Source organism: Schistocerca gregaria, chromosome 8, assembly GCF_023897955.1.
Source record: "Schistocerca gregaria isolate iqSchGreg1 chromosome 8, iqSchGreg1.2, whole genome shotgun sequence".
Taxonomy (NCBI): Eukaryota; Metazoa; Arthropoda; class Insecta; order Orthoptera; family Acrididae; genus Schistocerca; species Schistocerca gregaria.
The window spans coordinates 156097002-156111729 of record NC_064927.1 but is presented as its reverse complement, the minus strand read 5'-3'; the positions used below and the strand labels follow the sequence as shown (position 1 = coordinate 156111729).

Sequence of the window (14728 nt, the reverse complement as noted above, 5' to 3'; positions counted from 1 at the left end):
GCGGCAGTGCTTTGAAACCACGTACTGCGGTACACACACTACAACTAAATGAATAATCCAAATGTACGCAGTTCACTCAGGCGTAGTTTACACGCGCTAGCGAAGGTTGATGTTCAAAAGCCCACTAATGGCGTCACGACTGCAAAAAAAGTAGTGTGAAGTGTACTCGACCCCCCGCAAGCGAAGGCTGAATTACGGGGCCGAAGGCGTCAGGCCAGTACTTGGATGGGCGAGAGGCATGGACAACAGCGGGCCTGCCGGGCGCCGAGGTAAAATCCTGGCCTAGCTGCCTCCGTTGTACGCTGGCTGACGCCTTCGCTAGTAGTCTTACAGAGAGGACGGCGTATTCTGATGGACGCATGGTGCTTGCTGGCGAAATGACGATGCTCCGGCTACAGAACCAGCAGGCTTTGTTTGCCGCACGCGCAATCTGCGAGATTGCTGATGGTGCCCTGCTCGTGACGTCGGCTCACGTTTGCAGGAACCGTTTACTCTGGCAACAAACTATTCCATTGGAGGATATTGTTTAAATAAGAGGGTTGGAACTTTAGTAGTGGCAACTACACTACTGGCCATTAAAATTGCTACAGACGCGAAATTTAACCGGCAGGAAGGAGATGCTGTAATATGCAAGTGATTAGCTTTTCAGAGCATTCACAAGGTTGGCCCCGGTGGTGACACCTACAACGTTCCGACGCGAGGAAAGTTTCCAACCGATTTCTCATACACGAACAGCAGTTGACCGGCGTGAAACTTTGTTGTGATGCCTCGTGTAAGGAGGAGAAATGCGTACCATCACGTTTCCGACTTTGATAAAGGTTGGATTGTGGCCTATCGCCATTGCGGTTTATCGTATCGCGACGTTGCTGCTCGCGTTGGTCGAGATCCAATAACTGTTAGGAGGCAGCAGTAAGCGACCGCGACAGACGCAGCAACAGATAAGTAACCGCATTTGTCATATACGAGTTCCTAAACAGGAGCGAATTTTATTATATTGTCTGTGGCTTTAATAGTTTAGTTTCTTGAGTTTCTGCGTGTAAATTTAACATCTAATACCCACAGTTCTCGTGTTTTCGTTTGCGTCAGAAAGTAAACCAACTTTGTGACATATTACAAGTTTCAGATCAGGGTCAAATTACTTAGTTTCACTTGAGTGCTTCGGTAGTTAGGCTTTTGAATATCTGCGTATTACTAGACACAGTTTTTGCGTTTTTGGCTGGTTCTACAGTAGAATTGCGCAGCACGTGCTGATAGTCCGTTTATCTGCATAGTTTAGTTTTCCACGGTCTTTAGTATGGACAGGGACTGCGATTGTTGTGTGCGTGTGCGAGCCGAGTTGGTGACACTTCTCTCTCAGCTTCAGGCTGTGATGGCTTCGGTTACACAGCTTGAGGCTGCAGTGGATGGGCACCACTGTTGTGGGTCGGCCGTGGGGATCCAACGGACGTCCAGCGCGTCAGAGTAAAAAAAAAAAAAAATTCAAATGGCTCTGAGCACTATGGGACTCAACTGCTGTGGTCATTAGTCCCCTAGAACTTAGAACTACTTAAACCTAACTAACCTAAGGACATCACACACATCCATGCCCGAGGCAGGATTCGAACCTGCGACCGTAGCAGTCGCACGGTTCCGGACTGCGCGCCTAGAACCGCGAGACCACCGCGGCCGTCACGCATCAGAGTCCTCCGATCGGTCCTCATCGGTGGTCAACCCAGTTACTGCTCGCACTGAGGCTGACCCCTCACCTGTGCTGGAGTGGGAGGTCGCCCCGGGGCGAAGCAGGTGGCGAAAGACCTGGCAGGCGGCCACACTTAAGGCCTCCCCAGTTTGTCTGACAAACAGGTTCCAGGTGCTGCCTGTGGCTGACGCTGTCGCTGAGCCAGATGCTGTCGCCTGCCCTGTTCCAGAGGAAACCACTCAGCATGCAAGATCCGGGCAGTCGCAGAGGGTGGGATTATTGGTAGTTGGAAGCTCCAACGTTAGGCGCGTTATGGGGCCCCTTGGGGATTTGGCTGACCAGAAGGGTAAGAAATCCAATGAGCACTCCGTGTGCATACCGGGTGGAATCTTCCAGATGTGGAAAGGGTCCCCCCAGATGTCATGAAGTGCACAGGGTGTAGTCCACTGCAGGTGGTTGCTCACGTCGGTATCAATGACGTGCGTCACTTTGGATCAGAAGAGATTCTCTCTGGTTTCGATCGACTAAAAGATGTGGTAAAGGCTGCCAGTCTTGCTTACAAGATGAAATCAGAGCTGTCCATTTGCAGCATAGTCGGCAGGACCTATTGCGGACCTCTGGTACAGATCCGAGTGTAGGGTCTGAATCAGAGGCTCAGACGGTTCTGCAAACATGTAGGCTGCAGACTTCTCGACTTGCCCCAAAGGGTGGTTGAGTTTCGGGTTTCACTGAACAGGTCATGTGTCCACTATACACAGGAGGCGGCTACACGGGTAGCCTGTGTAGCGTGGTCTGGGCGGTTTTTTAGGTTAGAGGGTCTCGGGAAAACACAAGAAGGGCTTCAGTCACAAAGAGTGCAGGCTGAACACAGGAGAAACGTAGATACAGAAACCATTGGTATAACAGTTGTAAATTGTCGTAGCTGTGTTGGGAAAGTTCCAGAGCTCCAAGGGCTAATAGAAAGCACTGATGGTCGAATCGTTATAGGTACTGAAAGCTGCCCAAAGCCGGATATAAGCTCAGCCAAAATCTTTGCGAAGAACCTAACGGTGTTCCGAAAGAATAGGCTAAACACGGTTGGCGGAGGCGTGTTTGTTGCTGTCAGAAGTAGTTTAACTTGTCGCGAAATTGAAGTAGATACTTCCTGTGAGTTAGTATGGACGGAGGTCATTGTTGGCGAGCGGAATAAAATAATAACTGGACCCTTTTACCGACCTCCAATACAGATGACACCGGATTTTAGAACATATATTGTGTTCGAAAATTACGAATTACCTCGAAGGAAACGGTCTATTGACACACAGTCAACATGGGTTTAGAAAACATCGTTCCTGTGAAACACAACTAGTTCTTTATGCACATGAAGTGCTGAGTGCTACTGACAAGGGATTTGAGATCGATTCCGTATTCCTGGATTTCTGGAAGGCTTTTGACACTGTGCCACACAAGCTACTTGTAGTGAAATTGCGTGCTTATGGAATATCGTCTCAGTTATGTGACTGGATTTGGATTTCCTGTCAGAGAGGTCACAGTTCTTAGTAATTGACGGAAAGTCATCGAGTAAAATAGAAGTTATTTCTGGCGTTCCCCAAGATAGTGTATGACCCTTTGCTGTTCCTTATCTATATAAACGATTTGGGAGACACTCTGAGCAGCTGTCTTCGGTTATTTGCAGATGACCCTGTCGTTTATCGACTAATAAAGTCATCAGAAGATCTAAACAAACTACAAAACGATTTAGAAGAAATATCGGAATGGTTGACCTTAAATAACGAAAAGTGTGAGGTCATCCACATGAGTGCTTAAAGGAACTCGTTAAACTTCGGTTACACAATCAGTCTAATCTAAAAGCCCTAAATTCAACTAAATACCTAGGTATTACAATTACGAAGAACATAAATTGGAAAGAACAGATAGAAAATGTTGTGGGGAAGGCTAACCAAAGACTGCGTTTTATTGGCAGGACACTTCGAAAATGTAACAGACCTACTACGGAGACTGCCTACACTACCCATGGCCGTCCACTTTTAGAATACTGTTGCGCGATGTGGGATCCTTACCAAGTAGGACTGACTGACTACATCGTAAAAGTTCAAAGAGAGGCAGCACGTTTTGTATTATCGCGAAATATTGGAGAGAGTGTCACAGAAATGATACAGGATTTGGGATGGACATCAATAAAAGAAAGGGGTTTTTCGTTGCGACAGAATCTTTTCACGAAATTCCAAACACCACCTTTCTCCTCCGAATGCGAAAATATTTTGCTGACATCGACTTACATAGGGAGGAAAGTTCACTAAGATAAAATAAGAGGAATCAGAGCTCGTAGGGAAAGATATAGGTGTTCATTCTTCCCGCGCGCTATACGAGATTGGAATAATAGAGAATTGTGAAGGTAGTTCGATGAACCCTCTGCCAGGCGCTTAAAACTGATTTGCAAAGGATCCATGTAGATGTAGAAACATGGAATCGATGGGTTCAGGAGGGTAATTCGGAACGCCGTGCTGGATCCCAATTGCCTGGTATCACTAGCAGTCGAGATGACAGGCATCTTATCCGCATGGCTGTAACGAATCGTGCAGCCACGTCTCGATCCCTGAGTCAACAGATAGGGACGTTTGCAAAACAACAACCATCTCCACGAACAGTTCGAGGACGTTTGCAGCAGCATGGACTATCAGCTCCGAGACCATGGCTGCGGTTACCCTTGACGCTGCATCACAGACAGGAGTGCATGCGATGGTGTACTCAACGACGAACCTGGGTACACGAATGGCAAAATGTCATTTTTTCGGATGAATCAAGGTTCTGTTTACAGCATCATGATGGTCGCATCCGTGTTTGGCGACATCGCGGTGAACGCACATTGGAAGCGTGTATTCGTCATCGCCATACTGGTGTATCACCCGGCGTGAAGGCATGGGGTGCCATTGGTTACACGTCTGGGTCACCTCTTGTTCGTATTGACGTCACTTTGAACAGTGGACGTTACATTTCAGATGTGTTACTACACGTGGCTCTACCCTTCATTCGATCTCTGCAAAATCCTACATTTCAGCAGGATAATGCACGACCGCATGTTGCAGGTCCTGTACGGGCCTTTCTGGATACAGAAAATGTTCGACTGCTGTCCTGGCCATCACATTCTCCAGATCTCTCACCAACTGAAAACGTCTGGTCAATGGTGGCCGAGCAACTGGCTCGTCACAATACGCCAGTCACTACTCTTGATGAACTGTGGTAACGTGTTGAAGCTGCATGGGCAGCTGTACCTGTACACACCATCCAAGCTCTGTTTGACTCACTGGCCAGGTGTGTCAAGGCCGTTATTACGGCCAGAGATGGTTGTTCTGAGTACTGATTTCTCAGGATCTATGCACCCAAATTGCGTGAAAATGTAATCAGATGTCAGTTCTAGTATGAAATGTTTGTCCAATGAATACCAGTTTATCATCTGCATTTCTTCTTGGTGTAGCAATTTAAAGACCAGTAGTGTATTTATTTACAACTCGTACAAAATAGATTCGTGTTTCAAAGGTTTACTGACCTTCAAAGTGGTCACCATCATTGTGCATATCCCGTTGCCAGCGATGTGGAAGTCGTAGGACACTCTTAGCCGTGCCAGTTGTGTTGACAGATCGGCGCGGTCTATTGTTCGACGAATTTGTAGCAGTTCTGAAACGAATGCTGTGAAGTGTTTCCTTCAGCTTAGAAATCGAGTTAAACTCACGAGGGCTTAAGCCAGGGAAGAGCAGTATGTGGTTTAGCACTTAGCAGCCCCATCAGTCAAACAAATCAGTGACAGCTTGCACTGTTCGTGCTTGAGCACTGTCCTGCAAAATGATGGTCAGGTCCTGCAGTAAGTGTCATCACCTCTGTCTTTATGCTGCTCGTTTTTAGAACACAATCTACGAGCATCTTAGAGACAGAAGTGATGACACTTACTGCAGGACCTAACCATAATTTTTACAGCACAAAGCTCAAGCATATACAGCGCAAGCTTATTGATTTCTTTGACTAATGCGGTTGCTAAGTGCTATACCACATACTGCACTCCCCTGACTAGACTTTTAAACTGAAGGAAACCCTTCACGGCATTCGCTTCAGAACTGCTACAAATTCGTCGAGCAGTAGACTGCGCCTCTCGAACTGCCAACACAACTGGCGCTGCTAAGAGTATCCTACGACTTCCACATCGCTGGCAACGGGATATACACAATTCTGGTGACTATTCTGAAGTGCAGTAAAACTTTGAAACACGTATCTATTTTGTACGAGCTGTAACTAATTAGTTGCACTACTAAAGTTCCAGCCTTCCTACATGTGTGGTGGGAGTCCAAAGCTTCGGAAATATAACTGGCGCAGAGATTGCCACTCAGCAAGGATTGCCAATTACGGACTTTTGGTGCACTCAGCACCATTTGTTTTAGGTGGTTGCTGCGCAGATGGGCGGCAGTTCTCTTTCAGACCGCTGGATGCGAAACTTAGAAACTCCGTGGACGCGCTTCGTTTGTTGACTTCGTTCCAAATTCCTCTGATCGACCTTGTTGCACCTGTCCTGACTGCGGTATAGTCCTGCATCCGACACAACCACCGCCCACGTAACGACAACAACGGCAGTGATAACATACGCAGCTCCAGCGTTTAGGAAATTGATAGGCTGTTCAAATGCCCCCTCTGTAGTACTCAACTGTACCTCGGCTGCAGTACAAATCAGTTGTGCATGCTCCATAGTACTCTTTGCTGAGTGACCAGTCATTGGTGCGTTGTATGCCAATTCATGTCGTGTGTAATTTTGTTGCCCCTCGGTACACACTGGGCTGCACAGTTTCTCACAGGGAGCAGTCAGGATCTGTGATCAATCTTGTCAACCATTGAGTCTCGGATTCCGCTTCTGCTTGACCTTTATCACTACTGTTCACTTAATTTTCAAGTGCATTTCAGTATTTACACAAACGTGTTTGATTTAAATAAATCGTAGTGTGATGCAAGACTTTGGGTAATTTCAGTACTAAAACATAGTTTCCATACTCACCCCGTGGTCACAGATTTTGGTGGGTATAAATTGATTTTTTCTGACAATTACCTGTGTGACGTAGTCCAACTCGAGTGACGTTGCAAAGGATCAACAACTAAATTCGCATATTCAAATGTTGGCATGTATTTCACACTGGTGGGTATTAATGAGCTCAGCTCAGATACTGGTTTGTTCAAATCTGGCAGCTACCAGGTGCCGCGCAAGGGGCAAAGGGGCCATACCGTTCCAAAGGCTGCATAGGTCTGCTTGCCCTATTTCGGGAAACTGTTCAAAATCAACAAGCGGCCTATGTAGAATATTCTGCCAAGGTTTTGTTTCATCGTCACAGTGCTAGAGTCAGGGCAGCGTTTTTTTGGTGCGTGTCCGCGCAGCACTTTCTCATTCAGTTTAATGTCGCGACTGCTGAAGGGCAGGTCAGTTTACATTGAGCACCGGCAGTTAGGGTGTTGTGTTTGCATCACCAAGAAACCTGTTTCAATGTCCTTGTCTTATGACAATTCGAATACGAAAAAAGACGCTGAGAAAATAAAGCGACAGAGAGGTGAAAGCTGCATTTATGCCAGTGGCGTTGGTATTGAAGATAGGACATTTTGAGTTGTCTCATCGTGTTGTGAAAAAAGTGTTACATGCAAGTGGGCGATAGTCAGCAAGAAGAGCTCTTTGAGAGTTTCTACGCAGATCAAGGTAAACCATTACAAGATTTTGTCTTAAATGCGATTATAATGAAGAACTCTAGTACGCCTAACAAGTAAATCCAGAGCGGTTTAAGGAAGATACCTGGAATATTTTGTGTGTATTTCTAGCACTAAGTTGCAGGTATGTAGTGCCTACATATTAAGCCTGTAGCAGATATCAGTCAAAAGACTGCGAACCGTACAAAAACAAAACAAAGAAAAAAAAAAAGAATTCACGAATCGTTTCAGGAGAGAAGGGACACACATGATAATCGCCCTCACAAGGCCATAGTTGACGTTAGAGAGATGCTAAGAGAGCACTTCCGAGTAGACAAAGTCATTACTGCGAACACAAATTGTCTTTGAGTTGTTTCGAAAACCAACTCTCAATGTTAAATTATTGGATGATCTTTCTTCAATGAGATTTTATGAAACTACAGGTGAGAAGCTTAAAATGAAGTGTGTAACTCATTTTAAGCATTTCAAGCTAAACTGTGACTCCAGCTTGAAACAACCAGAAAGGGATGTCTGTAACTAGAACTGCTTCTGAAAAAAAAAAAAGCGTGAAGCCAATAAAAACGACCTCTACTTAGCAGAGAACTTCAGTCGAAAAAGGAATGCTGGAAGATACCTAACAATTAAGAAAGACTTTATTCACATACCCCAATTTGATCCTGCACTTCCTCTCATTGAGTGTCATTATTCGCAGAACCTGCGTCTACCAAAATCGAATGTGACCAGCCAATTTTACATACGTCTGTTACCGTTATATGCTTTCACCGTCCATGTACACGATGGTGATTCTTCGTATGTGTAATGCTTTAATGGTTCTATTATCCGTTGCATGTGCTGGTCAGAAATGTTCTACAAACCAAACTGAAAGACTTTCCACACGTCAAGCATGTTGTTCTATTGTCCGATACGTGTGGTGGTCAAAATAAGTACTCGACGGCATTGTGGACAGCACGAGTGTTTCACGTGGAGGTTACTCATCTTTTCCCAGTTCGAGGACATTCCTTTGGGCAACGTGATAGGAATTTTGGTCTGATTAAAGTAAAAGAGAAGAAAGAAGAAACCATTCCTAGAGCAAACCTTATTTATCAGTCATGGTGATGTGTAGTAGTAGCCCATCACACTTTATTGTTCTTATGGACGGAAGCTTAATAAAGCTGTAGAAAGAAGGTCTTGACAAATATTTCTTCAAGAAACGTATCGCCAAGGGAAATAGTTTAAAACTCATAAGCATTTTGTTCAGAAGTTCATGGCAAATGGTTCAGTACTAGGCTCACTAACATACAGTGGTCAATATAGAAACTATTCTGGCTTTCAGAAATACATTAATGGTGTATTGAAAAACTCGAGACTATCAACAATGGACTTTTAACCCAGTGAAAAGGAAGGAAAAGAATAGGATGTCGGGGATTTACTTCTGTACATGGATGATCAAAGAAGATTGTGGTTACACGATATGCTTGAAGATAGTTACCTGCAAGCAGACATTATTTAGAAAACAAATGTACATGTGGGACAGCAAAAAGAAGAAGAAAGTATAGCAGAGAAACTATCCATCATAATGTATGGAACACAGAACAAAACAGGGGTGTTTATTTGTTTGCTTGTAGGCCTATTTTGTTATTACTTTACCTTCCTTTATTTTATTTTTGTACCTTTCTCAGGATTCCCTTGATCGTAGATATTATTAAGAATAATATTAATGTTTTGTTTTAATATGTTCTGAGTGTTACAATAACGTTTGAAATAAATGTTTGCTCATTGTAACCTACTGACACTGATTTGTGGGAAGAGAGCGTACAAATGTTAATCAGAAATATTAGTTTTCACATTAAAACGTAGGTTAAAATATCTAGTATTATGGAGAGATTTACTTAATGCCAGTATAGTCCCTATTCAAATATATTTGTATATTAGAATTAGGTTGTTAGGGCAATTTAAATGCTTACATTTAAAATATCTGACTATCTCACTAACCATCTTATTCTATGAGCCTTTCTACGGGAAAATGCCTCAGATGTTGGCTCCATTTCGCACAGTGCATTAAGATAGAAACTCGGCTTGAATAACAAATATAAATGTGTTCACTGGTTTCAAATTCCCCCCCCCCCCGCCCCCCCCCCCTCTCTCTCTCTCTCTCTCTCTCTCTCTCTCTCTCTCTCTCTCTCTCTCTCTCTCTTGTAGCGGCTCGCCGTCGGATGCAGGTTTTTTTGTTTGTTTTTGTTTTTACGCCATTTAGGCGACTTGCGCTTCGGCGATGATGAAATTATAATGAGCCCAAAATGTTAATTTCATTTAAAAGTTGATGGTTTCAAGATGGAAGACATCGACTTTTTACAAAATATGAATCATAAGACAAACGCGGTTGAAACCCGAAACTCTGTTTTATGTGAAGTAAATACGGTATTTATCGAGTGGCTTTTGCTTCTTCTACGCATAAAAAAATATATATCGTCGCGATGGTGAATACTATGAATTGTACTAGAGTTGCAATGTGAGCCAAATATTCGAATCAGATGGTTCTTTGGAAAGTGGATGATTCAGATCTGTAAAATAGACTTGTTGTTTTTCTCTTTAATCACTCGATGTTAATTTTACTCTCGGCAATATTTCGTGTATGCGAAAAAATACGATGCCTAATTATGTTTCGGAGTATACCGATAGTAAGAAACTTGCGCGATAGATTAGCAGCGACGTAGTAGATATTTGATTCATACGCTCACGACAATTTGATCAACGCATCACATATACTCGAATTAATAATTGACGCATTCCCGAACAACTCTATTGTAATCAAAACGAGGAAAAAAATATTGGCCCGTGGGGGGATCGAACCCACGACCTTCGCGTTATTAGCACGACGCTCTAACCAACTGAGCTAACGGGCCTGTTGAATGAGAGAGCTGTACAGCATTTGATACTCAACAATAGTCATTATCTTGGCCCTTTTCTTAATTATTCATTCATTTCAAGCCGTAGACCTTATCAAGAAGGAGAGCAGTCACGTATACATTAACATAAAACGAAGGCATAAATTTAACCTGCGTGGTGTACCAACAACATACTAACACGATGCAGCTTCCTGCTTCGAAATGTAATCGTGAAATCTAGTGAGAAAGCTGTTATTTTGATAAAAGCTTCTGTTTATCTGCTATTTTTAGCTTAGTATTTACTTGATTGAACTCAAAGAAAATATTATACACTTGCAAACATTGATCCTAATTCATAATAAATTATTACCAAATGCTGCTACTTGCCAAGTAGCTAAGAAATTTTTTATCCCTGAATCTAAATATTCGGATAATTTGAAGAAAGAGTAGGTTAATTAGGTGTGTTTTTAACTTTCTCTGGAACATTTTGATTTTTCAATACGTTATTTTAAACAAGGTACTTGTGCTTGACTGATTTCAATAGTAAACTTGTGAACCTGGAAGATCTAACTGTAATCAGTGGAAGTGCCATAAATATTAACGCAAGAAATTTTAGAATCCGATGTACCAACATGCCAGGGTGATTTGGAAAGTTCTTGAAAAGTTACATCACAGAATTTTTTTTATTTTTGAATGTAGTCTCCTTGTAGATTAATGCACGTGGTTCATCGATGTTCCAGTGTCTTGATCCTATCTTGAAAATGAGTTTCCTCAGGGCCTGCAAAACAATTGTCAACTCCGGCTATCAGTTCTTAGTCTGAAGTGAGTCTTCGTCCACCAAGAAAATTTTCAGTTTTGGGAAGAGATGGAAGTGTGACTGACCCATATCAGGTGAATGAGGCGGGTGTCACAACAATTCATACCTTAGTTCCTGTAATTTTGTCATGACGACAGCATATGTGTGCGGGCGCGCATTGTCTTAATGGAAGATTTGCTAACATTTATTTAACAGAGAAAATATTGTCTCTGCAAATTGCATTATCTGCAGGTTTGGTGAAATAGTACTGTTCCACTTTGAAAAATTAGGTCCAATCAACTATTACTCGTGTATTGGTACCATTTCTCAGCAACATTTTTCCCTGCCAAAGCTGCATGTTAATCATGTAATATTTTCTTAAAGTTCCAGAGTTAACCTTTGAAATACAGACATACCACTACACAGGATCATCTACTTATTAATGTAATTATAGCTAACAGTGTAAAAAGAGACTGTTGCTGTAGCCAGGAGTCGAAACAAATTGAACTGATAAATAATGTATTTTATTTATGCTAAAAAAACAGGTTTTGCAAAAAATTCCAAAACTGAAAGCGGATCGGGAAACGTCTAAGAAACGGGTGGCCCCTTACTTAAACGGACCTTAAACACAAAAAGAACAGTAATAAGGTACACTTTACATTACTTAGCTTTTTGATTTTGAAACTCTACACTTTAAAAATTATTTTAGGTTTCATCTGCTCACTAAAATGTTCGTCTTCACTTAAATTACTTTGGTTCCAACCTTACTTTTCATACTGAAGTGCAATGAACAACAAGGTACCAGTACGTATCCAAATTTTCTACAGTCATAGAATGTCACCGATCAGAAAGAACGTTTTTGTAGGTGGAAAGTGATTTCTCCACATCAGAAGACGTTGATGCCATAAAATTTTAGGAGATGAAATATTCCTGGATGGATTCCTCAGAGGATATTGCAGATGGCAGGAAAAGTCGAATAGCCTGGATTCCATGCCAAACAGCGTGAAATTTATTCCCTACCCTCACCCATAATGTGAGTTAGCTCACATTTGACATTCTGAGCAGTTTCAAACGATTTTCTGCCTAGGCAGGCCGATAGATTCAGATTATTTCATGCCCCTCGTAAAAAAAGCTAAGATGCTATGCATGTACGCCGTAGCATTTTCTGTTTTAGGTGCAATGAAAGCCTTTTGTGCCTCTCCCACTGAAACAGGAAACTGTCGGAAGCGCACCGTTCACAGATTTCACGGCTTGAAAATGGTGATTATAAAAGCCGACAGCTTCAGTCCATTTAGCCTATCTCATGAGGACAGGCTCAGCAAGCAACGCCAGTCCGGCAGCAGTTCTCTATTTGCAACACACGATGCGGCTATATGAGAAACACATTCTTGGACTATTAAATAATTTTTATTATCTTCTGTGTAGCTACCGCGCAATTCTTTGGCAATATGTTGCAGTGCATGGGCCAGGCAGGTGAAGTGGATTAAATTATTGAATACGAGAAGGGAATTTGCCACCTCCAGCACATAGTTCGCAGCGTCAGAATACAGAACATGAACTTCTCCGTAATTAATTGCAGCAGGCCATAGCACTTTACGACTGTCATTTACAAAACGAGCTACTGTTGAATGATTTGTGCATTTCAGCATACTGCAGGAAATTAATAATGACTTTGAGGTCTTTTATTCGTTGTTTGCTAAGAAGCGCCCACACGCGTCTGTTATTTTGGCTTGACATGAATAATCTCTCTCCATCGAAAGCGTCGTCCATCGTAATCCTAGATGTTTATGTAACACTAGAAGTACCTGACTTCGCCGTACCTCTAGTAGTACCATGAGGGTCATTTTTGATCCAAAGTAGGAAACCACCGTTTTATTCGTACTTGGATGGTGTTTAGATTGTCGCCATAAAGACAATACCTTCAAGAAGACTCTAAAGTGTAACTAAAGGATAATTTGGTTTCTAAAAAGGATAGTACACTGCCAAACATTAATTTTCAGCTGTTTTTATTTTCAATTTTCAGAATAAATTCCACACTCTTTCATCCATAATCGTTAAAACAAGTAAGTAAAACAATGTTACAATGTTTATCTTCTTAAGAAAGATTGAAACAGAATCAAGAAATATTTTTGTATTTTTACTTTTATTGACAAGTAATGGAAGGACGAAATATTTGTGAAAAATTCTAAAAAGCAGTGGGCGACTAAAATGCTCCGTGTGTTTTCTTTCTTATTGCAAACAAGAAAATGAAACATAAGAACAAATATTTTCAGTCTATAACTATAAATATTTGGAAATTTGTAAGAACAAAGACTTGCCATAATTATCAAAGCTGGGATGGGTTCATAGTGAAGACATTCGACAAGAGCTTTTGCTTGACAGCTTTTGCACATGTACTTGCACTTCAAGCATACAAAAAAAATGGTTCGAATGGCTCTAAGCACTATGGGTCTTAACACCTGAGGTCATCAGTCCCCTAGAACTTAGAACTACTTAAACATAACTAACCTAAGGACATCACACACATCCATCCCGAGGCAAGATTCGAACCTGCGACCGTAGCAGTCGCTCGGTTCCAGACTGAAGCGCCTAGAACAGCTCTGCCACACCGGCCGGCTTGCAATCATACGTTTGATGATTTATTTTTCTTCGTTCTCTGCAGGAAACATGAATTTGACAACACCCTCTATTTCCACAGTACCCAGTGCCACTATCGAGTGCCGGCAAGGGCAAATTGGCTTCTCTCTGCAATTTGTGTAGGGCAGCTAGTTCATCTGCTACTCTGAAGATAAAGTCTCGATGTGAAATCTACTTAGAGGTAAGTAATTTGAAAACTGTGTGCGTTGCACAGGTCATCGGTGGATGCCAGCTCGGACACACTAATTTCTAGTCATTTGGTAAACTATATTGACTCCACCGTTAGTTTCATAAAAACTTCACAGTTTCTGGAAGTTTTTTCTCAGTATTCTCATTCACCAGACGTTCAACATGCATTTTACTCAGAATAAGGTATTCATCTTTTTCCCTTAGTACACTGTGAGAAGATGATAGCCTGACTTGTAAGTGTGTTGCATACAATGCGTCGTCTCCACTTCGCGCTGCAGGAGGGACCTCTTTGAGTGATCTCCGAAGGGTGCCAACTTAACTTGTTCCTTTTTGTTTCAGCTCATCTGCCAGTTTCACGGAGATGAAGAATTTGTCAGCCGTGGCATTCCGTACGGGAGACGCGCCTGACATCTGCTGTCGTGTAAGCGATCTGTTAGCAGTGCCCTAGACAGCTGTGTAGGAGGGAGGGGGTGAGGAGCTTCACCACTGTATAATATCTACATTTACATGGATACTCTGCAAATCACATTTAAGTGCCTGGCAGAGGGTTCATCGAACCTCCTTCACAATTCTCTATTATTCCAATCTCTTATAGCGCACGGAAAGAACAAACAGCTATATATTTCCGTACGAGCTCTGATTTCCCTTATTTCATCGTGTTGATCTTTCCGCCCTTTGTAGATCGGTGTCAACAAAATATTTTCGCATTCGGAGGAGAAAGTTGGTGATTGAAATTTCGTGAGAATATTCTGTCGCAACGAAAAACGCCTTTCTTTTAATGATTTACAGCCCAAATCCTGTATCATTTCTGTGACACTCTCACCCATATTTCGC

At 42.5% G+C, this 14728-nt stretch overlaps 1 non-coding gene across 1 annotated transcript; it reads right to left on the bottom strand.

Annotated features, from left to right (window-relative positions):
* Positions 1-10216: 10216 nt before the first annotated feature.
* Positions 10217-10290, bottom strand: Trnai-aau (transfer RNA isoleucine (anticodon AAU)). Its single transcript has one exon. It is a non-coding gene; the product is annotated as a tRNA-Ile (tRNA).
* Positions 10291-14728: the final 4438 nt, after the last annotated feature.